The sequence below is a fragment of the Mesoplodon densirostris genome, chromosome 11 (genome assembly GCF_025265405.1).
Source record: "Mesoplodon densirostris isolate mMesDen1 chromosome 11, mMesDen1 primary haplotype, whole genome shotgun sequence".
In the NCBI taxonomy this organism is placed as follows: domain Eukaryota; kingdom Metazoa; phylum Chordata; class Mammalia; order Artiodactyla; family Ziphiidae; genus Mesoplodon; species Mesoplodon densirostris.
In genome coordinates, this window is record NC_082671.1 from 7,841,138 (window position 1) to 7,854,567 (window position 13,430).

Consider the following 13,430-nt stretch of genomic DNA (forward strand, 5'->3'; position numbering starts at 1 on the left):
AAGAATAAAATACTTAGGGATAAATTTAATGAAGAAAGTGCAAGACTTGTACACTGAAAACCACAAAACAATGATGAAAGACATCAAGGAAGATCTAAATAAATGGAAAAATATCTTATGTTCTTATAGATTGGAGGACTTCGTTTTTTTTGGGGGGTGTTGTTTGTTTGTTTGTTTGTTTGTTTGTTTTTGCCACACCACACGGTGTGCAGGATCTTAGTTCTCCGACCAGGGATAGAACCTGTGTCCTCTGCAGTGGAGGTGTGGAGTCTTAACCACTGGACTGCCAGGGAGTCCTAGGACTTCATTTTTTTTTTTTTTTTTTTTTTGTGGTACGCGGGCCTCTCACTGTTGTGGCTTCTCCCGTTGTGGAGCACAGGCTCCAGACGCGCAGGCTCAGCGGCCATGGCTCACGGGCCCAGCCGCTCCGCGGCATGTGGGATCCTCCCGGACCGGGGCACGAACCCGTGTCCCCTGCATCGGCAGGCGGACTCTCAATCACTGCGCCACCAGGGAAGCCCAGGACTTCATATTTTTAAGATGACAATACTCCCCAAATTCACCTACAAATCCAATGCAACCCCTGTCATTCTAACTGCCTTGTTTTGCAGAAATAGATGAACTAATCCAAAAATTCATATGGAAATGAAAGAGATACAGAATAGCCAAAGTTATCCTGAAAAAGAAGAACAAAGTTGGAGGATTCACACTTCCCAATTTCAAAACTTACTACAAAGCTTCAGTAATCGAAACAGTGTGGTACTGGCATAAAGACAGACATACAGATCAATGGAATAAACTCAAGAATCCAGAAATCAACCCATACATCTATGGCCAGTTGATTTTGACAAGGGTGCCAAGACCACTCAATGTGAAAAGAATAGTCTTTTTAACAACTGGTGCTGGGACAATGCATATCCACAGGCAAAAGAATGAAGTTGAACCCTTACCTCAAATTATATACAAAACTTAACTCAAAATAGATCAAAGAAATAAAACTATAAAACTGTCAGAAACAGGTGTAAATCTGTGTGACCTTGGATTAGGCAATGACTTCTTAAATATGATACCAAAATCACAAGCAACAAAAGAAAAATAGATAAACTGGACTTTATCAAAATTAAACATGTTAGTGTAACAAAGGACACCACCAACAAAGTGAAAAACAACCCACAGAATGGAGAAAATATTTGCAAGTCACATATTTGATGAGTCTAGCATCCAGAATATATAAAGAACTCTTATAACTCAACAAAAAAGACAAATAATCCAATTTAAACATGGGCAAAAGGTTTGAATAGACTTTCTCAAAGAAGATATACAAATGTCTAATAAGCACATGAAAAGAGGCTCAGCATCATTAGTCTTAAGGAAATGCGAATCAAAACCACAGTGAGGTACCACTTCATACCAACTAGGGCAGCTATAATTTTTTTAATGGAATTTGACATGTGTTGGTAAACAAGTAGAGAAACTACATGACCACTGGTGGGATTGTCAAATGGTTCAGTTACTGTGGAAAAGTTTGTCAGTCCCTTAAGAAGCTAAACACAGAACTAACATATGACCCAGCCATTCCAATCATAGGAATATGAGAATTCAAAACATATGTTCAAACAAAACTTGTACGTGAATGTTGATAGCAGCATCCTTCATAACAGCCAAAAAGTGGAAACAACCCAAACGTTCATCAACTGATAAATGGATAAACAAAATGTGGGATATCCATACAATAGAATATTATTCAGCCATACAAAGCATGAAGTAGATGAATCATGCCACAACATGGATAAACCTTGAAGATATTATGCTAAAGTGAAAGAAGCCAGACAGATGACCATGTATGACTCCATTTATATGAAATGTTGAGAATAGGCAAATCCATAGAGATGAAAAATAGATTAATAGGGACTTCCCTGGTGGTGCAGTGGTTAAGAATCTGCCTGCCAATGCAGGGGACACGGGTTCAAGCCCTGGTCTGGGAAGATCTCACATGCCATGGAGCAACTAAGCCCGTGAGCCACAACTACTGAGCCCGCATGCCACAACTACTGAAGCCCGCATGCCTAGAGCCTGTGCTCCGCAACAAGAGAAGCCACCGCAATGAGAAGCCCGCACACCGCGATGAAGAGTAGCCCCCGCTTGCCACAACTAGAGAAAGCCCGTGCATAGCAACGAAGACCCAATGCTGCCAAATAAATAATAAAATAAATATATTTAAAAAATAGATTAATGATTGCCCGGAGATGGGGGAGGGGGAAAGTGGGACTGACTGCTAGTGGGTCTGAGATTTCTTTTAGGGGAGATGGGAATGTTCTGGAATTAGATAGTGGGGCTATTTGCACGACGTTGGGGAAAATCCTAAAATCCACTGAATTGTACATTATAAAATGGTTAAAATGTTGAATTTTATCTCAATTTTTAAAGAGTCAACATGCACCAAGTTGCCCTTCAGTCTGGGCCAGAAGAAAGTGTAGTCTTAGGAAGGTGTCTAGTGCTGAAGCAGAAGGGTCTGGGGGTTCCCTGAGTCCCACTGGCATCTTGCAAATGAGGTAAGGGACACCACCTCCGCACAGATCTGAAGTCTCTGGAGGTTTGTAGTGGGGACAGGAGTGATCTCGCCCACCACAGGGAGGCTTGTCTCAGCCCCTAGAGCGGATGGCAAACATCCAAAGGGATCCACAGAACTGGCAGAGGCCCTGCAGGTTGGGTCCCTAAACAAAGGATTTTTGTAGGCAAGGGCCGAGAGTGGACTTGAGGACACGGGTGGTGACCCAGGAAGAAAAGACATCAGTCACAAAGGGGAAATACAAACTGCCAATGATCATGGAAAGATGCTGGGGCTCGCTGGTAATCAGAAGGATGTACACTGAACAACAGTGAGTCGGCATTTCCCCCCAAGTCGATTGTCTAAAATGGTTTGCTAGTATGAAAGGCTGGCAGGATGTGAGCAGACGTGCTCTCATCTCACGGCTGTTGGATGTGTGAATCGGTAGAACCACTTTGGAGGGCAACTCGCCAGTACCTATTAAAGTGAAAAATGTGCATACCCTATGACTCAGCGATTCCAGTGCCCAGAATTTATTCTAAAGAGACACTCTCATAAGCACAGAGAAGTAGCAGATGCTTTGCGATAACACTTGTAATAGTGAAATGTTGGGGGAAAAAGCTAAATATTCATAAACAGGAGAATGGCTAAAAAGCCTACATACATCCATTCTCTATCAAAATTAGTAGTTCTACATGTATAACATGAAATGATCTCCAAGACCTATTACTGGATTTAAAAAGCAAATTTTAGAAGGATGTGTACTATGTATCATTTATGAAAAAACAAAGCACAACCCAAAATGCAAGTGTGCTGGGCCCTTGGAGAATTCTGCCTGGCAGGCTGGGGTACCAGGCCAATTAACAATCTTTTCTTTATCTGGAAAAAAGATGGACTTTTAAAAGCAACACAAGAAGAACACGGAACTGCCAGGCTTGGGCTGTTTCATTTCCAAGAGATCATTTTTAACGAGTACAGAGAACCAGTGCATGACTCGTTCCATAGGCTTTCTTTCTGGCTCTGTGTTAGGAGAATTACTGCAGGCTTGTATAGTATTTCCCAGAGGTACCTTCCCATTCCCAAATAAGAAAGAGAAAGTGAAAATTAGGTGTCCTTGCCAGCAACCATCTCAGGTATAAAAGGCGGGGGGTAAGCTTCTCACCAGGGAGAAGTAGTGACCACAGGCTGTACAAGAGGCTCTTCGTCCACCTGCCCGGAGACCAGAGGTCTTCCCTGCTTTGAGAAATTCAAACAGAGGGTCCTCAGTAGGAGAGGGTGTGAGAACAGAGTGAGAAATATTTCATTTTTGCTTAATAATATTTTAAGTAGGAAATAAAATGGACTTTACGGGAAAAATCCATCTGGGTTTTTTTGCTGATAGATGTCTGTCTCTGGGGGTTCTGAACTTTCATTCCCTGCTATAAAAAAAGAACCTGTTTATTAACAACAGCCTAACAAGCGAAAGGGGTCTTCCCTCATTTGGGGCCATGAACGTTCCTAAAATAATAAAACACACACATATAATTTGTTTGTTTAGAAAAAGTTCTGCAAGAATCCCCACTAACCTGAAACAGTGATTACCCCTGAAGGAGCCGGGAGAGGACCAGGACCAGGGCTGAAGGGAGGAGATTGATCAAAGGGAATTTGAGTCTCATCAATAATTGTTCAATTTTTTTTTCCATTTTCACTTCTAATTTTTTACATAAAAAAGGATGACATAAAGTTGGGGAAAACAAGTTCCCTGGTGCCTAGTGGTTAGGATTCCAGGCTTTCACTGCTGTGGCCCAGGTTCAGTCCCTGGTCAGGGCTACTGTGATCCCGTGAGCCCCATGACACTGCCAAAAAATAATAATAATTGGCAAATTTTAAGGGACTTCCCTGGTGGTCTAGTGGGTAAGACTCCATGCTCCCAATGCAGGGGGCACAGGTTCCATCCCTGGTCAGGGAACTAGATCCCTCATGCCGTATGGCCAAAAAAAATGAAAATTAAAATTAAAAAATAAAGTTGGGGAGAATATTTAGAGATAATATTATTTTTACTTATTTACAACATAAAATATCTTTTTTTGCTTTCAGTCAAACATTAATATATGACAAAATCTTATATAATATAACAATATTTAGTAATAATATATTTAGTAAGAGCACTGTGATTTAATGTGTTTCATTATTTTTTTAAAATCTTGCTCCACTACTTTATATATAGTGACTAGGAGCTCTGGGTCTAAGTTCAAATATTTGGTTTTAATGCCTGACCTGGATGAAAAACGGTGCTCTAGGTCAGACGGTTTCAGGTGCATTTTCTGATTTCAAATTGCAAGTCCAGGTCAAGGGCATGTCCCTTCAAAGTGGTTTTGCAGTTGACTCTATCAGGTGTGTTATTTGTATATGTGTATGAATATATAAATATATTTATATGTTTTTAAAATTTGTATTGTGAACTATACCAAACATACAAAATAGTAGAAAATGGACTTGAGGACATGGGGAGGGGGAAGGGTAACCTGGAACGAGGTGAAAGAGTGGCATGGACATATATACACTACCAAATGTAAAATAGATAGCTAGTGGGAAGCAGCCCATAGCACAGGGAGATCAGCTCAGTGCTTTGTGACCACCTAGAGGGGTGGGATAGGGAGGGTGGGAGGGAAACGCAAGAGGGAGGGGATATGGGGATATAGGTATACATATAGCAGATTCACTTTGTTATAAAGCAGAAACTAACACACCATTGTAAAGCAATTATACTCCAATAAAGATGTTTAAAAAAAAAAAGAAAAAATCGTATATAGAAATAATAATATGAAAACCAATGCTAAGACCAGTACATTAGCAGAAATTTAGAAGCTTCCTGATCATACCTTTCTTCCACCAGCAGGGGATGCAGCTCCGGGTTGTGTCTCTCACGCCCTTACTTTTCTTTCTAAGTTCTACCGATTGTGTGTGTCCCTGAACAACAAAACTGTTTAGTTTTGCCTGGTTTTATACTTCATATATATAGAATCTTACTCATATCCTTTTCTGTGGCTTGCTTCCCTCACACAATATCACTCAACATTATGGTTTTATTTATTTGTTTACTTGTTTTTTTGCAGTGAAATATGCATAACATAAAATTGACCATTTTAACCATTTTTAAGCATACGATTCACTGGCATTAAGGAATACGTTCACATTGTTGTACAATATTATGTTTTTAAGATTCATCCATACTATCGTATGTAGCTTCACGGAGGTCACTCATTTTCATTCCTCGAAAGTATTCCATTGGGTGAATATTCTGTTAGGGGAATCTACTATCATTTATTATTCAATCTACCATTTATGGACCTATGGGTTCTTTTGTTTCTTTTTCTTTTGTTATCACACATATTAGTGCTTGAACATTCTTGCATGCATCTCCCGGGGCACATGTGCAAGAATCCCTAGTGCATATAATTTCTGGTGGAATTGATGGATTTTACTGGTTTAATCTTCTGTAAAGAGAGGCTATGAACCTATCAATATTACTTGTATAATTGAATTTCAATTTAGAAAAAGACAAGTAAAGAAAGAAATTGGGATGTTTTCAGAGAGTGAATGGTGAGATGGGAAACAGAAAGGTACCGGAAGAGCGGCTGAGGCATGTCTGCAGGCTGAGGGTATCGGCAGGCATGAATTCAGTGCAGCAACGTGTACAGAGAGCACCAGTACATGCCCGCTCTGTACGTGCTACGGTCGGCAGTGGGCCGGGGTTCAGGAGACCTGTGCGTTCTCCTGCCTTCGCCACAAAGAACCAGTCATCCTGCCGCCTTGGCCTATGGTTCTGACACCTGCAAAATGAGAGGATGGACCCACAGGATCAGAAACCTCCCTTCCAGCTCTGCTAGTTTGGGATCCTAAGCAGATCCGAGTAGTGAGACAGGGGCTCACCACCAGCAGTTCTATCTAGAAGCCAGAAGGAGAGGGCCTGGGGCCCGGGTAGGAAAGAATTCTGCTTCCCCAGGATCCAAAAGAGGACTTAAGACAAGGATGGGGCCCAGCCCTAGCGAGCCAGTGGAAGCCATGTGGTGGTAACTAGTTAATAGCTGCTCTCTTGATTTGTAGCATTTTCTGACTTACCTGACTGTAAATACTCCCACCACAGCCAATTTCAGGCTACCAGTGCATAAGGAGCTCAGAAGATTCTTGACAATGTAACGGTCAGGCTTTGGCTGGACGGTGCTGGTTGACTCAGCACGCCACTGGGAGATGAACTAGCCATGAGAAGTAAGGGCTCAGATGACACCCCACAGACCAGCAGGGGAAATGAAGGCAAGTGACTCACAGGACTCACGGTGCTTTAGACTTGGTGCAAGTCCGGGGAAATCACAGTGTTGCCTCCGAGCAGGGAAGATCACTAAGCTGGTGTGTGTACAGTCGTCACTCATCTGGGTGGGCAAGAGGAGCCAGGAAATGCCAGGGTGCAGGAGCCCACACGGCGGGGTAGCAGCCCCACCCCCTTGCAACATCACTTTTCTTTTCTTTTAACCAGGGTCCCCTTAGTGTAACTTGTGTAGCAGACATACTGCACGGCCAGCTTGCCCATCCTGGTGGGTCTTTGTCTCTTTCATGCTCCTTTGGTTCGTTCCCAGATTAATTGGCTGTTCCCTCAACCCCATGTCTTGGGACTTGCAGCCTCAAACACCAAGAAAGGGAGGGGAAGAATGAACATTTCTTGAGTACCCAAAGGGGGCAAGGCACTTCATTCGTATCGTTACAGTTAATTCTCCCAACATGACACAATCCCCAAGCCGACGCAGGCTTGATTCAGAGAGGTCCTGGGACTCGCTTGAGTTGATTCAGGTAGGAACTGGCAGAGGTGCTTTTGGACCACCAATCTGTGTTATTCTGAAAGCCATACTCGCTCCACCTACCCCAGGATCCTCCTGTCTAGGTGGGTATGGGTCCTGGGACCCTCATCTGTCTCCTTGCCCTGATGTCTTTGAGAATTTCCCCTTACTGGTTTTGCCCTTTGGTGGCTTTATAACTCGTAGTCAGAAAACCTCAACAGTCAGCACTCAAACCTTACATGTCAATGTACACAATATCTGAGTCCAGAAATCAGTTTTATCTTAAACCTAAATTAAGTCTTTAAACCATACATCACATACAATCACAAGCCCTAGAGCAGAAACAGTGCTCAGGGAGGAGAGGGCCACAGAACACCCGTGAAGAGGGGACTTCTGGCTCCGGCACAAAAAAAAAAAGCCCTGAAAAGCTACGTAACAATCTTTTACACCAAGAGTTAAGCCCTCAACAAAGGAAGGGAAATACCAGCTGCCAAAGAGGGGCTCTGGTCCCCTGGGGGCTGAGTCTTTTAACACCCACGTGGGTCCAGAGGAGAAGACCTTGGGCCCCGCCAGACCAGAAGCTGGAAAACATACCTTCCCACATAAAGCTTGACACCTTTAGGGGAACTCTAGAAAAATCCACTCACCAACACGGAGCCTCAGCAAGGAAGCTTGTCTGTTTCCATTTGCTTTTTGGGTGAAGGAAAAATTGTCTTGAAAATGTATAACTATAAGCCTGTGCTCACTCAGATTTAGGGTTCAAAATCATTTTATTTTATTTTTTTATTTTTGGCTGCGTTGGGTCTTCGTTGCTGCGCACGCGCTTTCTCTAGTTGCAGCGAGTGGGGGCTACTCTTGGTTGAGGTGCGCGGGCTTCTCATTGCGGTGGCTTCTCTTGCTGCAGAGCATGGGCTCTAGGCGCGCGAGCTTCAGTAGTTGGGGCACGCTGGCTCAGTAGTTGTGGCTCGCAGGCTCTAGAGCGCAGGCTCAGTAGTTGTGGCGCATGGGCTTAGTTGCTCCGCGGCATGTGGGATCTTCCCAGACCAGGGCTCGAACCCGTGTCCCCTGCATTGGCAGGCAGATTCTTAACCACTGCGCCACCAGGGAAGCCCTCAAATTTATATTAGACACATGGTTGGAAACCTCCTCTGCCTCCAAGAAAATAACATAGAAATTAGTTTCAGGCCAGTAACATCTCTTGAGTGTCTGGTAAAATCAACCGCAAAACTGCTTTGAAGGAACATGCCCTTGACCTGGGTCCCTGAGTATTCCAACAGAAAAAGCCTTGATGGACTCAAGATTCAAGAGCAGAAAACTCACCTGAAACAGTCTGACCTAGAGCCCCTTTTCATCCAGGTCAGGCATTAAAACCAAATATTTGAACTTAGACCCCGAGCTCCTAGTCACTATATGTAAAGTATTGTAGCGAGATTTTTGAAAAATAATGAAACACATTAAATCACATTGCTCTTACTAAATATTGTTATATTGTATAAGAGTTTGTTATATATTAATATTTCAGTGAGAACAAAAAGATCTTTTATGTTGTAAATCAGTAAAAATATTATCTTTAAATATTTTCTCCAACTTTATCTCATCCTTTTTATATTTTTATACATGACAATGTAATTTTATCTTACCCTATTTAATGTCTATACTCATATAAAATTTATATTTGAGTATTATTATATTATATTTATATTTTATATTAATATATATTCATATATTATATTATATTTGAGTATTATATATTATTATATATATTTGAGTATATAATCTATGACATTTATTTATTTATTTTGGCTGTGACGCACAGCTTGTGGGATCTTATTTCCCCTACGAGGGATTGAACTCAGGCCCTCAGCAGTGAGAGCACAGAGTCCTAACCACTGGCCCACCAGGGAAGTCCCTATAATTTATATTTAAATATTGCATATATTTGAGGATACATGCCCCAAATCATTTTATTGATGAAATACAAAATCAAAAAAGTTTGGAGACCATGAATTAGAATTATACTTCTCTTTTTAAGCACATATGGAACATTTACAGCCACATACTAGGCCACATAGTAAATCGCAAACAAATGCCAGATGATCTATATGTTTTCATTTTCTGTAGCTGCCACAAAGTTAGTAGTTGAAAAGAACCCAAATTTACTATCAGAGTTCCATAGGTCAGAAGCCCAAAATGGCTCTCACTAGGCTAAAATCAAAGTGTCAGCAGGCTGTGTTTCTTCCTGGAGGCTCCAGGGGAGACTCAGTTTCCTTGCTCTTTCTAGTTTCTAGACGTGTCCATGACTCATAGCCCTCTTCTTCCATCTTCAAGGTCAGTAGCATCAGGCTGAATCCTCCTCATGCTGACACCTCTCTGGTTCTCTCTCCTTCCCTCTTTTACTTGCTATTACATTGGGTCCACCTAGGTAACACAGGATAATCTTCCCAACTCCAGGTCAACTGATCAGCAAACTTGATCCTGTCTGCAGCTTGAATTCCCCATTGCCATATAACAAAATATATTCGGTTTCAGAGTTAGAGACATCACTGGGGGACCAGCATTCTGCCTACCATATTACACATATAGATGACATTCTCTGACCACGTTAAAACAAAATTTAAGTTAATATAAAAGAGAACATTTTAAACCTTACATCTAGAAATTTTAAAATATACTTATAAATAATACATAGGTCAAAAATAAATAATAATGGGGAAAAATAAACCGACAATAATAAAAACACAATGTGGCAAAACTTATGAGACATAGCCAAAGCCATTCTTAAATGTATACATTAGAAAAGAAGAAAAATTTAAATTAATGAACCAAGCATTCAATTCAAGAAATTAGAAAAAGAAAGGCAGAATAAACCCAAGGAAAGTAAAAGGAAGGAATAAAAATTAGACCAGAGTGTAAAATGAAACAAAGCAAAAAAATAATAGGGAAACAATGAAATCAAGAGGTGGTTCTTTGAAGGAATAAATAAATTAGACTTATTTCTGGCAAAGTGTATCAAGAAAAAATGAGAAATTATAAACAAATATTGGGAGAGAACATAACTACAGATCTAGTGGTGATTTTAAACATTTATGGCCATAAATCTAAAACAGATTAAATAGACCATCTCCCAGAAAAATATAGCCTACCAAAACTGACTCCAGAAGAAACTGAAAATCTGAATTAAAGCAGTAGTGAAAAACCTATGCTCAAAACACACACACACACACACACACACACACACACACAAATTTTACCAAGCCTTCAAGGGACAGATCATCCCTATTTTATATAATCTGTATTTAAGAAAAGAAAAACTACCACTGATCAAAAGAAGAGAAGTGGTCAAAGGAAGAATAGGGTGGTGTGTGGAAACCCAAACCAAAGGAAGAAACAATTCTCAGGTAGGTGGGAGCTCAGAGCCCACATACCTCAGCTAAACTTTGCTTGCTGGCTGAAACACCCGCCAGCCCTCCCATCCCTGCACCCTGACTCTCCCCTTCATGGTGCAGCAGTAATGGCCACTGCTAAGAACTTCACACGTGTCTTAGAGATTATCTGATCAATGTCCGCCTCTTACTGTTGTGTCAGCTCCACAAGGGCAGAAACCAGCTGTTTATTTTTTTTCATCATTTTGTCCCATTACTTAGATGGTACCTGACACAGAATGGACATGCAACAAATACCTGTCAAATGGATGAGGAGTGGAATTTGCAAGGTCAGTGTGGCCTTGGGCCCTCCAAAACTTCGATTTTATAATTGTGGATAGAACTGCCAGGGAACAAAGCTGAGGCTGGACCATCTCATACGTAGTAGGTGCCTTACATGCTAGGAGACACTAGGAGCTGGGATTGAGATACTGAAAAGTGGTCAGAGGTTGGAAGAACTGCCCAGAGTTGGTCAGTCCCCCATGTCACCCAGACTGAGGAGTCCCAGGGGTGCAAGCTACAGAACTGGGATGTGAGCACCCAGACCCTTAAGCAGCCCACCCCTCTGTCCTGCCTAGTTGGTCTCTCAAAGCCTTGCTGGGAAGGAGTATCTAAAGTGTTGGGGGCCTGGGGGGTCGGGAGAAGAAGGAATGGAGTGGAAGACAAAGAAGACTAGAAAAACTAAGGGTTTGGTTGATGAGGCTGGGGAATATGATTTCTGATGTCTATGTAGTAGAACAGAACTTCCTTCTAAGGGAGAGTTTAGTTCCGCTGAGGACTTGATTACAGATTTATAAAGGGCCAAGACTGATGTGAGGATTAGGAACTGAAGAGAGCGGAGGGATGCTGCCTGACAGGTTTCTGAAAGGTGGTCTGTGACAAAAGGAGGGGAGAGGACAGCCAGGATGCTCGGTGCCTCTACCGCTTTGGGGAAGGACCATTAAGAACCAGAATATCCAAAATGCAATTTAACTTGTATCCTTATGAGATCTAAAGCTTCAGCAAAATTCTGCCACACCTAACAGATTTCTGCTTATAGTTGGTTCAGAGGAAAATTCAAGAAAGCCCTGTGTCCCCAATCTGGGGCCTGTGGCGGGGCAGAGGTACGGGAATACCCAGGAGCAGAGAGGCAGGCACAAGGCTTCAGCTGAAAGAGGAAGCAGAAGCAGAGGTGACCATCACACCGGACCCACTGGAATCCGTGCAAGTCCACAGCACTGCCTCTTCCCACTCTGCCCGGGACCTGCCCTGACCAGAAGACGTGGGGTGTCTTGTCTAGGGATAAGTAGCAAGGGGACCCCAGCTGACATCCAGGCTGCCTCCCCTGCTCCAGATTACCTTCTCAAAACTAATGAAAGTTGTCAGAGGAGAAGGGCTTCTGCGGGCCTGTCTCTGTAGATGCAAGAAAGGGAGGGAGCTGCTGGGAAGAGACTATGTATCTCGGCCCAGCCGGGAGTGGGGAGAAGCTGAACCCCAAAAGAGAAAGTGAGGGTGGAGGACTTGGTGGGGAGAGGTCAGCAGGCTGCACCTGCAGGGTCTGTAGAGAAGAGAAAAGGCTGTCCAGTCTAGGGGGCCAGCCTAGGACAGGCCAAGGCCCACCAGAAGTTGGTGCAAAAAGCACAGAAGGCAGATGAAGTCATTCCATTCATCCAGAAAAGAGGGCCAGAAAACTGGCTTTCCTCCTCCTGGCCAGAGGTACTCCAGGAAAGCCAGGCAGACCCTGCTCTTACCTTCCCCCCAGCCGCCCAGAGAAGTGATGGGTAGAGGAGGGAATGGGCCTTGACCCAGAGAACGGAGACCCCCCGTGGGGGAGCCCAGGGTCCAGTGGAGGCTGTTAGTTACCAGCATCCTCAATTCCCCCTTTGGCAAGTTTCTCCCTAAAGGTCCCCAACACCTTACCATTCTTCCAGGGTCTCCTGCATCCCCACATGTCTCTCCATGCCCACCTTGAAGTTTAAGACTAACAGTGAAGGGAATTCCCTGGCGGTCCAGTGGTTGGGACTCTGAGCTCTAACTGCCGAGGGCCTGGGTTCAATCCCTCGTCGGGGAACTAAGATCTCACAAGCCGTGTGGCTGAAAAAAAAAAAAAAAGACTAACAGTGAAGATATAGACCATAATCTGGGAATGCAGGCAGGACTGTTGGTGACAGCAAAATCCTCAGGTCCCAAGGGTAAAGCTCTCTGAGAAGGGAATTCAGGCACCCGGCCAGATATAGCCAGAAGGATGGTTTTACACAGGTAACTCTTCAAATCACACCCCTGTGTGGCTTCCCACTTGAGAGGACTGTCCTGAAGAGTAGAGGAAATTGGGGAAAGACAGGAGGATGGAAAAAATGAAGAGAAAGGAAACCGAAGAATGAGACAGAGGACAGATGTAACAGAGGAGCCCCAGGGGTGTGAGATTTTATGAGCAGTGTGGAAACAACGTCAAAGCCCCTGAATGAAAAAATGGCCCTGGAGAAACAAGCCAGTCTGTGGGGAAAGAGGAGGGGGTGGGGGGGGGGCTGTATGACCCATGTGTTCCTGGGACTCAAAGAGGGGAAAGTCCTGCTATTTCCAATATCCCCAAATCAGTCTTCCCAGGAGAACCACAGAAATAGGGAAACAATGACCCATAGGATCAACATTGAATCCCAAGTGCCCAAGGCT